Raw genomic sequence first — 17,852 nt, forward strand, 5'->3', positions numbered from 1 at the left:
CCACTCCTCACTGGTAACGGGGATTGCAAAGTGCGTTCCGGTCACGTGACTAAGTGGGTCAAAATGGTGAACTTAGTAAATTAATTCAAAAATATTCTTTTCCAGACCCACTTGTCAGAATGCTACCAAATTTGGGTTCCAACACTAGGCCAGGGTAGGGGTGTTAAATTGTGAAGGTGATACCGATCATGTGACCAGAAGTGTGTCAAAATGGCCGACAGTCAATTTTGGGGAAAAATCACGTAAATTCCTTCAAAAATTTTCTTCTCCAGACCCACTTGTGATAATGCTACCAAATTTGTGTGACAACAATAGGACAGGGTCCTGATGTTAAATTGTAGAGGCCATGCTGATCACATGACCGGAAGAAGTAATCAATAGAATTGTTACAGCTGTGGAAATTCGCAGAACACCATATAAGTCCTTAGTTCATTTATGCCGATAAGTCTGTGTTCAGTTTGATTTCTCCACCATTGTTTAATGGGATTTATTCCTGTCACCTGGGCTGTGATCTTTGAGTTAGCCGTTTTTCTTTTACTATCGTTATTTTGGAACAACTGCCATTACGACCACCACAAAGCGCCACCAACCACAACAACCACGATCACCAAAACCACCTTCTCATCAACCGCCAACATCCCCACAGACAACGAACAGCCGCCTTCACAACAACCACCTTAACCACCACCGCCCAACCACACCACCCTCACTACCACCACAAAATGCCAGCCATGCCACCATAACGCCAACCACACCACCACCGCATTTCCACCTCAGCACGGTTGCGAGAAGCCTGGCATTCATCGGGGGAGAACGGACGATGGCCTCACCCCTCCCCCCAAAGACAAATACGTGCGGAAAAGGAAACAATGATCGCCTACAGAAGTACTCAATGAAAAACCCCGATTCAGCGAGGAAAACGCCCTGCTTCTGGAAGCTTCGCGTGCGTGCTGGAAGGGAGGGGGAGGGAGGAGGAGGGACGAGGGGGGGATGTAGGGGGAGGGGCGAGGACCGTGGAGATAAAAGCGAGCGCTGAACGCAGTGAAGTGTGTGTCGTCGAGGAGAACCGAGTGGTGGGTCGTCGAGGAGAAGCAAGTGGAGAGGCGAGTGGAAGTCAGTCGGAGAGGAGCTGGAGAGGGTCCAAGAGGGATGCCCAAGCAAGTCACCACGAGGGTGGAGGTAACCTGCGGCGGCCTCTTGGAGTTCCTTCGGTCAAGCAAGCTCCTTGGACATAAAGACCCTAAGGGGTCCAGTCTGACCCCCTTGTCTTTGAGGGGGTCTTTTTCTTTCTTTTATTTGTGCGAATGTTGTGGCACCATGTCCGCAAGTATAACTGTATAAGTGACTGTACATGATTAGTTATAGACAGTATTAGCTCTTTCCTTTGCATTGTGTTTGGCTGTATAACTACATGCGTGTTTCATCAATTTATTGCTTGATTGTATACGTGTGGAAAATCATAAATGTGCTTGTTTGAATGTGAACCTGTTCGTCGTGTCATTTTCCCCATTGAAACGCCATATTGCATTTCGGAATGGTAGCGGGCTTTTTGATAGCCGATAAAAGAATCGGGTCCAGCGAGGTCTCGTGATAATACCCCGCTCGGTTATCCCAAAACGGAACGAACCGCTTAAGCGGTTCGTGTCCAAGCAGACCTCGCTGAGGTACGGTCTCTCGGTAGGTTACCCGCGCGAATAATTAGGTATATCGACAATTCGGCGATTGACCCTGTCGCACACGGGTAGAATATTGACTAGGCCGTGGTGTGCGCTTGGAGCACACCCGTGACTGGTTTTCGGTGTTGTTCCGGAAAGTCGCGACTGAATTGTCCGTCCGGTGGGCGTACGGCTGCGATTCGGCTAAAAAGCAGCTGTCCGCACGCCGGCAGGCGTGAATTCGTAACAGAATGATGCTCTTGCTGTATAAGGCAGGAGGTTGATAGAGGCACTCAATTTATTTTTTAATACACCTTTCTAATTTGAAAACACTTTTTATAAACATAATTTATGTCACCCTTTAATTGAGCTTAAAAAAATAATATGGAATAGGCAAAGCCTCAAAGCGAACGTAGAATTCTTCTTACATTCGCTTCTGACTTAACCTACAACTTGTTCACAACTGTATACGCAATTTCCAGTTACTTCGGCCTGGATTCGGGCTCAGCGATCAAATAATGTAAATCACGATTAAAAATTATTTTTTGATGATGCGGGAGATATCTTTATTAAAATCAGTGGAGGAAATATACACCATGTCTGATATTTGGGTCTTTCATGTCTCCGACGATGCCTTTATTTCCAGGGACGCATCATTCCCCATGACAAAAACCGGAAGCAAAAGGGTCATAGCCGACGACACGGATTCCAAATTGCCAGGCTCTTGTGTTGTTATTGTTGTTGTTTCCAATTCTCTCATGTGCACAGGTTGAGTATGAAGCTCACGACGTTCGATATTAATATTGTGAAGCAGATTATAATGTCTGTAATGAAAGTAAATTCTCTGTAATGTGCACATATGACAAGCAGCTTTATGTTCCTTTCCAAACTTTCGGAATAAAGTTGTTAAATCTTTGTCCATGGAGAGATGCACTTCAAAACGAGAAGGGTACTCCATGGAGCGCATACCTCCACCATGCAATGTCTGATCCATGAGAACATATCGGACTCATTACATTTTTGAAATATCATTTGTTATGTCGTTTTTAGCCCTATCTCTCAATGATAAAGAATCACTTTAAAAATTAAATAACTCTCGTATCCAGATCCGGATTCGGATCTTCACCAAAATCGAATCAATTCTTCCTTGCCACACACCCAACGTGACCACCAAGTTTCATCTGAATCCGTCCACAACTTTTCGAGATATCGTGGTACCCCATTGCTATATATCGTTTTAACCCAATCTCTCAATGGTAAAGAATCACTTAAATAATTCGAGTAGTCGGATCCGGATCCGGATCTTTACCAAAATCGAATCAGTTCGTCCTTGTCACACGCCCAACAGGTCAGGCCAGGTATGGGTCTATGGGAGCATGCGCCAGAGCAGCGCGTCGCTGTGTGTCCACACACACAACCTGTCCACAAAATTTCATCTGAATCCATCCACAACATTTTGAGATATCCTGTACACAGACAAACACACAGACAGAAAGTGGTGAAAACATAACCTCCTTCATCTTCGGTGATGAAGGTAAAAGTGATCGCTTTTGACAGGAGGGGAGGGGTTTAGGGGGGCGTGGCCGAGTGTGCCACCCCCCCCCTGAGCCTTTTTCTATCTCATCTTAACTCCATGTCTCTGGATAAAAATTTGGTTTTCTTACCCAATATGTTGTTTTACATGAGGTGTATGATGTCCTCATGAGTGTGATAGAATGAAACCTCTCTTGGACTAAAGATACAGTATATACCAAATGACTGATGTGTTCATGATGATGATGAATGCATTCTTGGGGGTGAATACTACGACAACTACTACGAGTACTACTACTACTTTACTACTACTACTTTACTACTACTACTTTACTATTACTACTTTTTTTACAGTCCCAATCATTCCAATCTTGTGGGGTCGGCAGGGGCCGTTTTTGGCATGAGTCTTTAATGAACTGGCTGGCGAGGCCTGACGTTCGAATCACGTGATGGTGTGCCATTAATAAATTCTTCGTTATTGCAATGTGAATGTGAACTACACTGTGATTGCAATACAGCTCAAGAACATAACATTGTTTTGTAAAGACCAGTCATTGAAGGGCGGAGGGGTGGTACATCTTGATCCACAGAAAGCAATCTTTTGGCCCCCATCTCACACGCCGCAGTTTCTTCACGATGCTCCCAATGGGCTGTGATCCAACTCCTCTGGGTTAAAGCGATCACCCTCCATCTGCCACCTGGTCGAACATGAGCCAGGTAGCAATCGGCTGCTGCATGCTGTAACACACGTGCTCCTACTTTAATAGGCAATGCCCTTTCCATATGCCAAGGCCGAGGTATGTTTGCGTGCGCACGCAATTCCGTGCGCGTGGTGTACGAGCATGCAGCATACCGAATCCTTTTCATCGTCAAATGTTTCCATCGTTTTCAGGAACTAGACCAACCACAAGATTTGCAGTGATCAAAAGTACAAGAAGCTGCAGAAAGGGACTAAGGCTAATTTCATTGGAGAAAAAGTTTTAAATTACTTCTTGACACAGTGCAGTGCTGAGATGGCGGTTTCACTGCCTTGTGATGTGATAAGGATTTTATCTTATTTAGTTGGCCTGCAATATAGAGATATAATGGTGTGATTTCATCAAAGCATGCTTAGTGGATTTCAAATTCAGTTTTATTCCACTGTCACTGCATATTTCCATCTCAATTACCGACGTTGCCTCTTTCCCAGCTGCCTGAAAAAGGCACTTCATATGTGCTAAAGAGTCAAATTCACCTTCGTTGTCAAAATCTCTTCCGTCAATAATGCTGAGCAGCACTATTACTGCAGACCCTTCTGTGGATGTACGTCCGCTCGCAACCCAACATTAGTGGTCAAAATCAATAACCAGGCATATTAGATGAACATTATTATTATTACACCAATTTCTCTTTGTGATCTCTTTAAATATATTACAAACTTAGAAATTGTTTGATTTGATAAAGATTCATAAATTCCCGCAAACGCAATAAATACGTTTGATAATTATATCTCTGCCTTGTTTTTGGCCTTAAGCGTTAATTGTAGTCCTACAAATAAGTGAATAATTCGCAATGTAAGGTCAGAGGTGGAGAGTTAGGGGAGAGAACAAGACTCTGCGTGAGAACTATGTGAGTTTTGAGTCTTGCGAACAGTTGCAGCTGCTGTCACGCCAATGCTTGCATCCCCTCTCATCGCTTTGGAAACGAGGAATCATATGCTTTGGGCAGCGAAGGGACTGCAACACTCAGTTGGCTCTCTTTGACGTGTTGTGCCGGTCAGCGTCGCTCGTCCTTGTCCCCAAAGGACTCTTTAGGGTGCTGTTGTGTCGTCCGTCCGGTGTTCGGAGTAGCTAATTCAAGACGGGTAGGATGCATGTCGGGGGGGCTTGGTTGGTAGCAGCACAAACAAGATGACTTTATGGACCACAGGAAGAACTGTACACAATCTTATACTATGAATTATTAAATCGATCTTTGGAATGGACAGAGGTTAGGGAACTAGATTTGCTATGAATGGTGTGATCGGTAAATGTGTAATTTGGGAAAAGACGTCAATGGGTGAAGATTCTTATTTTCTCCATCATCCTTTAATAATAATAATAAATAACCTTAAATTGAAAATTCACCGATATTATTCCTCATGTACACCATATGAACTGAGGTCTCACTCAGTCCATCGATGTGGTCTTGTTTCATTACCCGCATCACCGAAGGTGGACGGAGGTTACGTTTTCATCCCTGCTTGCCTGTTTGTCTGTCTGTCTGTGAGCACGATATCTCAAAAAAGTTGTGGATGGATTATGAGAAAACTAGGTGGATGAGTTGGGTATGTGACGAGAGCAGGCCGATTCGATTTTGTTTCGGGTCTGCATGCAGATCCGGCCTATCACTGGGACACAAAGCGTAAACTGCTTAGCTTGGCGGAGCGGAGGTACGTTCTCTACCGAGTGCCGCTATAGTCCCAGCGTGTGATCTAGTGCAACATTTGATTTTGATTTTTAAATATCCCCGTCTCCTCTTTTGTTATAGTGGTTGGAGGGGTCAGGCTCTCATTAATGAAGACAAATTTAATGGTATGGTATCGTAATGGTTTCAGTGCCACCATCTTGGTACTTAATAAAGCAAGGGAAACAGGAGTTGCCATATCAACAAAAACAATGAACAACTCCTCTGTTATAAACATCCTCCCCTTATTCAAAAAATAATTTGCTTTATTTTCAGCTTATGACTCAATCATGTCCAGCAAATAAAATATTGTTGTGGTTACCAAATTCGCAAACCACCATTCAGGTCCCTTAGGTGAGATATCTCGGTAAGTACATGTGTAGTTAGGCCCAAACCCGTTGTCTAGTGGGAATACATGTCATTTACGCGTGCTGCGACTCTTCAGGATAGCCGTTTTTCTTTTGCTATCTTTATTTTGGACCAACCGCCATGATTACCACCACCAGTCACAACATCAACCACCAACCACAACGCCGCTTCACCACAACCGCCACGACCTTCACGTCACACCTCGCAACCGTCGCATCGCCACCGTTCTTGCGCCGCCTGTGGGTGCCGGTGTTGGACTCGTGCAGGGCGCGCGCCGAACAGCGTGTACAAAATCACGGATTTTGTGCTTCAAAAACGGATCAAAAACGACACACGCCCACTTTTTGCCGTCCAATCGGTGAGCGAGGGGCGAATTGGCCCCGCCCCCAGGGCGTTGGAGGGCGATCGATATATGCAAATTTATGGATCAAAAAGCATTCACGCCCACTTTTTCTCGGGCCAATGGGGAGCGAGGTGAAAGGTCGAAGGGAGGGGGTCAAAGATGAGAGGGCGAAGCCACGGGGCTGATAAAAAGCGACCGTGTTCGTCAGTCCAGGGAGTAGTAGAGTAGGAGAGTCGAGAGGGAACAGAGAGTCAAGACTTCGCGGGCGGTGGAGTTGGCAAGAAGGAGCTGGTCGTCGTGTGCGTTGGAGTCGGAACGGAGGGGACGGAGCTGTGGAGAGGCGGCGAGGGCAGGCGAGGGGGTGCTCGCGTCGTGCAGGGAGCTGCACCCCAGGGAGGCCTACAGCGCGACCTGGCCGAGGTGGAGACGCTCGTTGCGGGGCAATAAAAATCCTCTATACCCCGAGCATCAGCAACCCCCTCCTGTTTCCCCCCGCGCTGAGATAGTGCGACCAAGGGGGCCCCGTCCCACCCCCTTCCAGACACTGCCCGCGAGGCCCGCGGAGTTGAGGCACCATCGCCGCTCCGCGTCTCATCACCAGAGGGGTAGGCCCGACCCGGTCTCGGCCTCAGGCCCGCCTCATCCTTGAGGGTATTCTTTCCTTGGTTTTGGGTATGTGTTGTCAGCGCCGTCTGTGAAGTAAAATTGTATAAGTGTTGCCGTGTGCTCGGTAGTCGGATAGCTCTGCATTGTGTTTCTCTTTTATATTTGCTTTTTGTGTAAATTGAATTGTGTTTTTCTTTTCTGTGTGCTTTTGGTGGAATTGAATATGTGTGCTTTCCGTTCGTCGCGAATAAATGTGCTTTGTGTCGAACTGTTTCCCGCTTCGCTTCGTCATTTCCTTCATTGAATCCTCATCTTGCTTCACGTAAAGGGTTGGTAGTGCGCTGAATACGCCCGATAATTAATCGAACCGTCGAGGTCGACGATAACACCGCTCGGTTATCCCGATAGTACGGAACGGGTCGCTTAAGTGGCCCGTGTCCGAAGTCGACCTGCGGCGAGGTGCGATCGCCCGGTCTACCCTCCGCGTGGGTACTTAGGTAGGTCGAATTTGGCGAGCAACCCTATCCCACGCGGGGGCTGATTGGCTCGATCGCGGTGAGACCGAAAGGTCCACCCGTGACTGGTTCCCGGCGTTAGTCCGAGAGGGTCACGACTGGATTGTCCGTCCGGTGGGCGACGTGCCGCGATTCGAGTTACGTGGCCGTCGGCACGCCGGCGGGCGCGAATCCGCAACAATATTTAATAATGATATTGAGGTTTGAACTCTTTTGTTGTCCTCAGAAATCCACTTGATGGGATGAATTGCTTCTGAATCAGGCCATCGTGAGAATTTGATGATGGACATACTGAACTGAAACATACAAAGACGTATGGATTATCTTATGCAATTTTCAGGTTGGTTAACAATGTCGTTAGTAATAATTACAATGCTATGGATTATCGAGTAACTTATGCAAGGCTAAAATCGAAAATTGTTCAACCAATGACGTTCGATGACTGACTGATGACTTTACACTCAGCATTTAGGACTTAACTCTTTATTCCAAGCCTTTTGTCTATGTATTTATGTCTGTTATTATATCTATGTTATGACTTATATGTACCATTGTTGTCTGTTCGTGTTGCATGAAACCACATCAACGATTAGATGCATACTTTTGAACAGTTTGGTTCCAAGTTTGAAGTTTGATGGAATCAGATGCCACTAAAACTGCTGTCAGGTGCAATGCCGGCTGTACACGGTGTATCATGGAGTTCACCTTTTCTGGCAGGCATCTTAAACCAGATGGTCCTGTCTTCAATGGAGACATTAAAGACTCTATGGTATATTTTGCAAGAGTAGGCCTTTGCCCAAGGTTAATTCAAAGTTAAGTACAAAGTTAAACATTTGCAGGATTCTGTGAGTCAGTGATTTTATGAGACTAGCAAGTTGCCCGTGTCTGCATGGAGTTTTCAACGGGGCAGGGATGAAGGTGGCAAAAATGCTAACGGCGTCTACTGTGATCGAGCCGGCAAGCTGGGAGTAACAATTCACATTAATTGCCACATCTGATGCACCTTAAATGCTCTAATGGTTGTGAGATGCTCCGTTTGAAACTGTTTGTTCGATACATGTAGCTTTTTGATGCCTAGGGTCTGTCATACAAAATTGTATTGTGTCAAAGCCAGTGACCAATTGCTAATGAATAGTGGAAGGATTTCAGAGTGATCGGTCAGTGTATGCAGCGCTTTTTGGGCAAAACGGGATAGGTGGATATTTTGGTGTTTGTAGGATTTGCTCTTTTTATTTTATTTAATATTTGGTGTATTCGTTATCGTTTGACGTCACAGTACTGTTTGTAGTGGATCAGCGCGTTATGATATTTATTTTATTTATTAGCACGCTGCAGCTTATCGAGAGCTGTCGCTCAGTAGGTTTTTTTTACCCCTCAGCCCGAATTGGCTGAGCAGGCGTCGGCAACCAAAACCAGGCCGCGGGCCACTGGGCTACGCTCGGGCCACCTCGCGGGCCGCACCCCCCTCCCAACGTGAAAAATAACAAACACACCTAAAATCAATGATAATAAATGTAATTGTAAATTGAACCTTAAGACCTTCAGCCATCTGAAACAACAACGAAAAAATATTTAAGACCAAGTTAAGTGGACAAGAAGCAAAAATAATTTATTGTGACGTACAGAGACTGTGATATATGTGGAAGAATCATTTGTCCACATATGTTAAATTTGCCGTCGGTTCAGAAAAATGTTTCGCGGGCCGCACCTAATGGAAATCCGGACAAGGCGCCGCGGGCCGCACGGGAGGAGCTTGCGGGCCGCATTTGGCCCGCGGGCCGCAGGTTGCCGACCTCGGGGCTAAGGGATATTGTCGTCATAGGCATTGTCCAGGCGTCCGGGCGTCTGTCAACTTTTGGTTTCCGTCAATTTCGAGGAGAACGCCTTGTCTGATTATATCCATTTTTGCAGTGTGTGTTGGGGCTGGGTCGAGGAAGCTTCCTTTCGATAATTATCAGTGCGATGCGATATCCAATATGGCGGCTCGGGCAGTCATCTTGAATTTGGTTTCCGGACAATAACTTGAGAACGGCTTGACTTATTGATTTCATTTTTGTGTGATATAATGGGGGTGTTTAGAGGAAGGTTCCTTTCGATATTCTGCGCAATCCGATATCCAATTTGGCGGCGAGAGCAGCCATCTTGAATTTGGTTTCCGGACAATAACTTGAGAACGGCTTCACACATTGATTTTATTCTGGCGAGGTATAATGGGGTTGAGTAGAGGAAGGTTCCTTTCCAAAATGGGCATGCTGCGTTTTTCACTGTGGCCACCAAGGCAGCCATCTTGAAATTGGAAATTGGTCAATTTCGAGGAGAACGCCTTGTCCGATTAAATCCATTTTTGCTGGGTGTGTTGGGGTTGAGTAGATCCAAAAGGTCCTGAGTTCAAGCCCCGTTGGGCCACTGAATTAATACACCAGGGGGTTGACTCAGCCTGTCATCCTTCCGAGGTCGGCGAAATGAGTACCAGTGTACTGGGCCGGTGTATACCCCAGTTAAAATAGGTTAAAACAGTACCATATCCCTGTGTCGTAAGAGGCGACCAGGGTTGCATCAGGAAGGTCATCCGGCGTAAAACATGTGCCAAATCACTATGCGGATCATACGGATGATCCGCTGTGGCGACCCCTAATGGGAGCAGCCGAAAGAAGAAGAAGTGTTGGGGTTGAGTAGAGGAAGGTTCCTTTCGAAAATGGGCGTGCTGCGATTTTCAATATGGCCACCATCTTGAAATTAGTTTTGTCAAGGGACTGAGGGGTTATGCCCGCTTTGCGGTGCTATTTTTCTTTTTCTTTTTAATTTTAGTTTTGGGATTGGATTACTTGGGTTGGGGAGTGCAGGTAAAGAGAGGTAGTTGCAAAGATGGTTGGCAATCGAGCCAGTAGAGTGAGTCCATTGTGGAAGAAGGAGATCAGAGGAATGTTATAAATGTTTGATTCGGAGATAGCACAAACAAAGGTTAGTTGTTGCTGTTGGATGTGTGTATAACTGGCACACCTGAGGATTGCTTTGGATAAGTAGAAGGAATGGATAACTACTCGTACTTCGCAGGAGGTAACATTGTATGAGCAATTTTTCGGTAAAATTTTTGCAACATTTGTGCATTGAGTCTACATGGGATATTGGCAATGGTAAAGGTGTAGTGAGTCCAGGCAATGGTGAGAGGATGGTGAATGGAGGTAGTGGTGAAGGTGGATTGATTGTAGGCAGGAGTGAGGGTGGGCTGACTGCAGAAAGTAGTGAGGATGGTGTGAGTGCAGGTAGTGTTTGGGGTTTGGCGAGGGCAGGTCGTGTTGAAGGTTGGATGAGGGCAGGCAGTCATGAGTGGAGATAGGTAAGAATGAGTTCAGGGAGATGATTTTGGTGCAGGATGAAACTATTAAATATGTAGATATTCCTCATGATGCTGGGTCATAGACAAAGTTGTATTGTTCAGAAGGAGCAGGAATAAAGGATTTTGAAGGAAGGTGAGATGACATCATGTCATGTCATGGCAGGAAGACGTTGGCAATAGTTAATAGAGAAGCACTTTAGAGAGGGAAATTTGCTCTGAGGATTAGAAAACATGGGTGCAAGTTATTGGGTAGCTGACTGAATGTAAAGGATTTCTGACTTCTACTCTTGCAATCAATGCGTTGTCCTCAATGAAACCCTCTCCCCTCCCTCTCCCCTCCCTCTCTCCAAGTGGAGGTTGGAGTTTCTCAAGGCAGTGTTTTGGGCCCACTCTTGTTTCTCATCTATATAAATGACCTCTCCGATGTGCTGGAAAACCTCTTCCTTTTTGCAGATGACTCCACATTGTGTTGCACAGAACCCTATCCCTCTGCTCCAAAGATGGAGCTCTTCCCTCCAGCACTTCAAGCAAGCAAGTGCACGCCACATGTTGTCATCTCCAATTATGTCCCATGATCATTATTACCCCTATTAACCTTAACTAACCCAATTATCTTACTCGATAGTTTCAGTGTTTCCTCACCGCCACCCTTTACTCTTCTCCTGTATGTTCATTCCCTTGATTTTTGTCCCAATATCAGATATACCTTGCTCTTCCATGAGCCTTGCTCCTGTAAGGAAGAAAAAAAGATGGATTTGGAAAAAGATTGGCAGAAGCAGTTCAACATAAGGAAGTGTAAGATACTGGTGATGGGTAAGAATATTAGAAATAGACTATATAATGCAATTGGCAGTGTTGTAGCATGTGATACAGAAGGATCTGGGGGTGGTAATAGATGTTGGGGGTAAACAGACAGCTCAGTGCCAGGAAGCTATCGGTGAAGCTAATAGGGTTTTACGTTGTCTTCACAAGGGAACAAATTATGAATCAAAAGAGGTAGTGTTAACTCTGAATGTAACTTTAGTGAGTTCTCACCTTGAATGTTGAAGCTATTTTTCGTCCCCACTTCTGAGTAATGACACAGCTGCCATAGAGAGGGTTTTACATAGAGCAACTTTGATTAATTCCACACCTTGCTCGTCTAAGCTATGAGGAGTGGTTGAAGGAGACAAGACTTCATACGTTAGAAAGGAGGCGATTATGAGTAGATGTGATAGACATGTTTAAGATAATGGAGGGTATAAAGAAAAAATAAATGCAGGAGAATTTTCAGCAGAAGGACCAGGGGCCACAGCATGAAGGTAAATAAGAGAGTGAGGATGGAAGGTAGTACGATAGGGGTTTTCACTCAGAGAGTAGTTAATGCATACAAGTCTGAAGACGACGATGGTTCATGAGCGGTATTTGACGATGTAGTTTGTTTCAGAAGTCAAGGATCAGACAATGTGATAATGTTTGACCAAGTTATAAAAATGATCAACATGATGTGGTACGAGTGACAGGTTATTAGCTGCAAAATGTCGAAAACCCGGTTTTGTTCAACAACTTTAAAAATTTGACCTTTGCATAACCTTTAAAGGTCACAAAACAATGTTGTGGACATTAAAATAAGGAAACAGGATACGTGCTATAGCTTATTGGAGTTAGTTCGTCGAAGTAGGTCAAAAAGCCGGTTCGATTCTCACAACTTTGAAAATTTGACCTTTGTGAACTTTAAAGGTCAAAGGTCAAGGATTATGACCTTTGGTGCAAAACTTCCTCTGGAACATTCCATGAACAATATAACGTCATGTAGGCTATATGGCATTTCACACTCCTCGGATTATCCATACTTTGATGAAATCAGCATAAAAACAAACTTGGCGGGGGTGCCACGGGCAAGGTGTTCGATAGGTGTTATCGATAGAGCAAAATGGTTTCAAGACTTTAGGTGGGGAATGACCTCAAGATTATGCATAAAAAATATTGTCATTCTAGCTCTCAAAGTTTGGGCGGTCGTGTGATTTTTATGTCAAAATTCGCAATTTTCTAGGTTCATGACATTGTGACCTTGACCTTGGGACGAAAATGAAAAATCGAGCTCCGTAGGGCTATGCAGGTGCCATTGGGCTAACAAAATACCAAAACCCCTGCCAGATTCGACAAACCCCCTAGGAGAAGATGCAAATTGAAATTGGCTACCCCCAAAAAAACACAATTTGCAATTTTCTAAGTTTGTGACCTTGTGGCCTTGACCTTGGGACGAAAATGAAAAATTGAGCTCCGTGGGGCTATGCAGGTGCAATTGGGCTTACCAAATACCAAAAACCCTGCCAGATTCGACAAACCCCCTAGGAGAAGATGCAAATTTAAATCGGCTACCCCCTAAAAACACGTTTTTTGGGCATGGCTCCGCCCATAATGGGCGCATCACTCCCGATGTCAGAAAAACACGACGAGATCACGATATAAACCTCCCACCAAAATTTTATCAGGACCGGATCAAAACTCACGGAGCTATGCTCGGGACAGACAGACAGACAGATAGACCAATAACGAATATAGTGGTCACTTATTTTTTCGTGAACCAATAATGGTCTCCCTGGAAAGGTAGTGGCAGCAGTATTAGATAGTACTTCGAGGCATTGGTGAGAGATGGGCTCGGTTGGGTATTGGCAGTGCTGGTTGGTAGTTCAGTAATGGGTGGGTGATTTGATACAGTGTTATGATTGTGATGTCCATCAATGGATGTTGTTAAAAAGTGAAGACGCTCTGTCGGAGTGGCGACTCATCCAGGATTGTGCCCAACAGCCAAGGAGACTGCTTTGGCAGCACCAACACTCTGCATAGAGTATGGTCCCAATGGATGGATGGATCGATGAAGACGCTTGCGATGTTGGTTCATTGTTCACCATGAAATATTTCATCCCCCAACCTCTGTAGCACAGTCCTACCATTCTCTTCCTCATTCTCCCAACCTCCCCCCTTTCTCCCATGAAATTGAGTCAATAAACTGATATATTGAATTAATGTGGTGTTGATAGAGTGCAGGCACGAGGGGTTAAATGGCCTCCTCTTGTATCCAACTTCCTTGTATATCCTTGGATGTCCTTATTAAGATTCTTCCTGGTCTTTTACCATAACAGAGGCCCTGTGGGCTCCACAATCAGATTAGATCCAATCAGTGTAAAAGCAAAATGACAAAAAGCACTCTTAAAGATAAATTTTAAAAAGGCTGAATGTGCCTATTTGTCAATGATGTGAAAGAGGCAATTTCATTTACAGATAACTAGTAAAGTAAAATCCAAGACATCACTGAAAAGAAAGCTCACCAAAACCTGAAATTCTGTAAACCTTGCAATGATCTCTCTTTGTGTGTTGATTCACATCATCACACATCCCACACATTGCAAAGGAAGGACATACCACCGGATACTGTGATGACTTGAGTAATTAAAAGTGTCACCCGCAGAGGAGGTGGACACAACCAGGAGGCAACGCCCTTTGAAACGTCATCATGGCTAAATGTCAGAGTGATGCTGAGTCAAGCTTGGACAGATGAGCCGAGAAGAAAACAAGGAAACGAGGAAAAGTTTTGCAGAAGATCAACCACATATAATACGAGTGCTGCAGATGAAGAGAAATACAGTGCATTTCACCGAGGACATGTTTGAGCATCTAAATCACAATGAAAATTCCATTACCCTAATGGTTGTCAGAACATCCTCAGAAATAAAACATTAAAACCACCTTTATTTAATAAGGAATTGGCATGAATTATGTCTCTGGAGTACAATAATGAAATGAGTTTGGCAGCTCTTATCTCCAGCTCGGAAAATACAGTCACAAAGCCTTTGCCCAAGCTGAGCTCGTAATCACATGATGTGTGATCGCGTGACCTCCAGGAAACACGCCATCATTCCTGAAATACCACTTCATTCCGGGCATCAACGGCTATGCGGCGGTCGTTTCGAGGGAGAAAGGATGCTGATGAGAGAACTTTGTGTGTATAATTCGGGAAGCACCGTTTTCCAGGTTCTTGATTGCTTGCGAGAAAAGATGTGTCGCTTCTCAACGACACGGAAAAGTGAAAATGTCTTTTTTAATGTCGACGGCAAAGTGGACAGATAGAAGCAATGTGAAAAAGTGCTGAGTTTCAAAAGAATAAAAAATGATTTCCTTGTGAGGGTTCGAATATAATTTGAAGGTACTTAAGATGTGTGGACAGACTGACTCTTTGCAATGAGAATGGGTCTTTTTCCCACTTTGAAAAGGATGTGGCGCCACCGCCTGCGGATCATGATGCCAGGTGTTGGCTTAATGGTTCGGGTGGTGGGCTTTGGATCCCAGGGTCCTGAGTTCATAATCCCACTCAGCTGTTGAATTAACACCAGGTGGGGTTAACTCGGCCTGTCATCCTTCCGAGGTCGGCATAATGAATGCCAGCATGCTGGTATACTGTGTCGGAGTAGCGACCCATCCAGGATTGTGCCCAATAACCAAGGAGACTACTTAGGCAGCACCAACGCTCTGCACAGACTATGGTCCATATCTCCTCTCCTCCTGCGGATCATTGCGTGCTTTTCAGGGGGCTCTTACACCTATTATGTGGATATTACCAACAAAATTACTTTATCAGTGTTCATTTTATCGTTAAGTCACAGTTTTTCTCTCTTTGGTATAATCGAGATAAACAATTCGTGGCATTATCACTAAATCGGAAAAGTTTCATAATTGTGGCATTATTCGCATCACGCAATCAAGGATTTCATTGTGAATATGATTAGTGTGTGTGTATGTGTGTCATTGGATCATCAACTGTGGATTCTGCAAACAGTGCAGGAAAGTAAGTATTCGAACAAAGTTGTCATGTGTGTGCGTGCAAGTGCGCTTGCATTCCTCCTCTCTAGGGATTACGCATCTATCTAGCAATGTAGCATCGATGTTCCATATTATATCATACTATTCATGGTCCTGAGGTTGATGCTGTCTTTCGCACACATTAGTCTAATGTCCATCTCTTCTAACACCATTAACATCAACTACAGCAGATTTTGGGCCAGGAATGAAGAGACAGGAATATGAAATTTGAAAGAATAATGAGAATCTCCCTTCATGCAATTTTGAACCTGGCAACAATTGTTTTACCCAGTTGCAAAAAAAAAAAAAAAATCTGTAAAAGTGTTTATTAATTTTTTTTGTTAAAAAACAAATCTGCTGCTTTGTTCATCCTTCAAACTTAAAATTCCTCATCGAAACAACCTGCGGTCATTGAACCAATTTACTGATCACATGGTTAAGCTGTGCAAGCTAAAGTACATGATGATGATGATGATGATGATCAGAAGATGCCTGATATTTGTCTTTTGATTTATCTGTATTTTATTTTATATTTTTGATGTACCATACTCTTTATGAGCGTTGGACCTGCCAAAGCAGTTTCTTGGAAAGGGTTATACTGGGTGGTTTGCCATTGCCTTCCCAGCATTGTTTGTCCGTGCATGCTCTATCCTTTTAAATGCTGAGCGTCAAGCAAGGAAGCAGAACGTACCATTTAAAAAAGTTTTTGGTGTGACTCGACCGGAGTTTGAACCGCCAACGAGCGGACACTCGAACCATTACACAACCGAGTCGAGATATTATATTATACAATATACACAAAAGCAAACCTCAAAGGAAATTCTCACGGTGTGACAACACCCTCTATCTCCCCTCTGCTCTGCCATCAACCTGTCATCACATCCATCTGTCCACAGGGCTAAAATGCAGCAGTCTGCAGAGACTTCATTGCAAAATGCATAAAAATCCTGGCAGTGGCTTTGTTTGTGGGAATTCCTGGGCCAATGACTGAACAGACATTGTGACTGGCTGCACAACACATGACCTTGGCCCTGTACAGCAAGTCCAGACAGACAGCTGCATATTTCGCCCCACATTTCATTCTAAAGGGGTTGCCTGGAATTTTCTAAACTGGTATTATAGGTCACTTGTTTGGATTTCACTTTCTTTTTCTGTCCAACAATTCCAGATGTCCTTGTGAAGGTCCATACTTGCTTTGATTGAAACCGTTACAGGGCTACTGCAAGCCTAATGTCCCCATTGCTACCAAGGTATTATATCCAGATAAAATGAGACTTAACTGTCCACAAATCTAATAGGATTCTCTTCGGCATTGTGTGTGATCTATTACACCCTGTCACAAGTCCAACCTTTCCTCGTACTGGTGACCACGTTTAACATAGGGTACCGTACTTGTTACTGTCCGACTAACAAGGCTACTACATTGCCGGAAAGGACCGATATGGACACGAACAATGGATGCCACATGATGGCACCACTTAGCTCATCCCATGAATTCTCACCCGGAAGAGTGTGCAAGTCTCCCGGGTACGAATTTGGCCGCTTGGGCACACAGCAAAGCAAAGTTTTCCAGCATGGTTTATGGCTTCATGGACCCAAATGTGCTGGAAGGTGAACTTTGTTTCTCCTTTTTGGGGGTCACGTGACCAGGAAGATGGCAGCAAAACAACGGGACAGGAAGGTATTGATATACAGTGCTGTATTGATTTTGTATGTCGTATTTGAACATAGATTTCTATGGAATTGCTTCATGTGTTTGTTATAAAAGATAGAATACTTGTCTCATCTATTGGTGTTTTGGCTTGATCTTTCCATTTAGTTAACGAAAAATAATATCCAGAATGGAGCAAATTCCATTCTGCTGGACATTTCAAATTTCCCAACGACGCCTGGACGAGAGTGTGTGAAGAGATGACATTACTGGAACTGTGATAGCGATTATGAAAGCATGAGGCAGACCTTTGCAGTTATGCTGGCAAAGAAAACAATCTCACAAGCAGTCGGGGTTTGAGATCTGAGAAGCCAGCACGAGTGGAGAAGTCAAGGCCATGAGGAGCTCCACCAGAAAGCTGGTTGGTCTGGGACATCGTACAGTGAGCGTGAGAATGTGAGCACGGTTTCAATCCCCCAAAAGCAAAAGCTACCCACGACTGTATCGGGATGAGCCCTGCGTAATCATGCATCACATTATCAGTCTCTTTACTGTTTCATGACCTAAGAGAAGCGAACAG

General features: G+C 44.5%; 1 long non-coding RNA gene across 1 annotated transcript in view; it reads right to left on the minus strand.

Moving 5' to 3' along the window:
- LOC147012323 (uncharacterized) overlaps positions 1–16,565 on the minus strand; it is a 24,894-nt gene extending 8,329 nt beyond the window's left edge. The window contains exon 1 of the long non-coding RNA XR_015051645.1: positions 16,449–16,565. This is a non-coding gene — a long non-coding RNA (uncharacterized LOC147012323). The remainder of the gene's footprint in view (positions 1–16,448) is intronic.
- Between the last annotated feature and the right edge of the window lie 1,287 nt (positions 16,566–17,852).

Source organism: Eptatretus burgeri, chromosome 15, assembly GCF_056783735.1.
Source record: "Eptatretus burgeri isolate ZD-2024b chromosome 15, Ebu_testis_v1, whole genome shotgun sequence".
Lineage (NCBI taxonomy): Eukaryota > Metazoa > Chordata > Myxini > Myxiniformes > Myxinidae > Eptatretus > Eptatretus burgeri.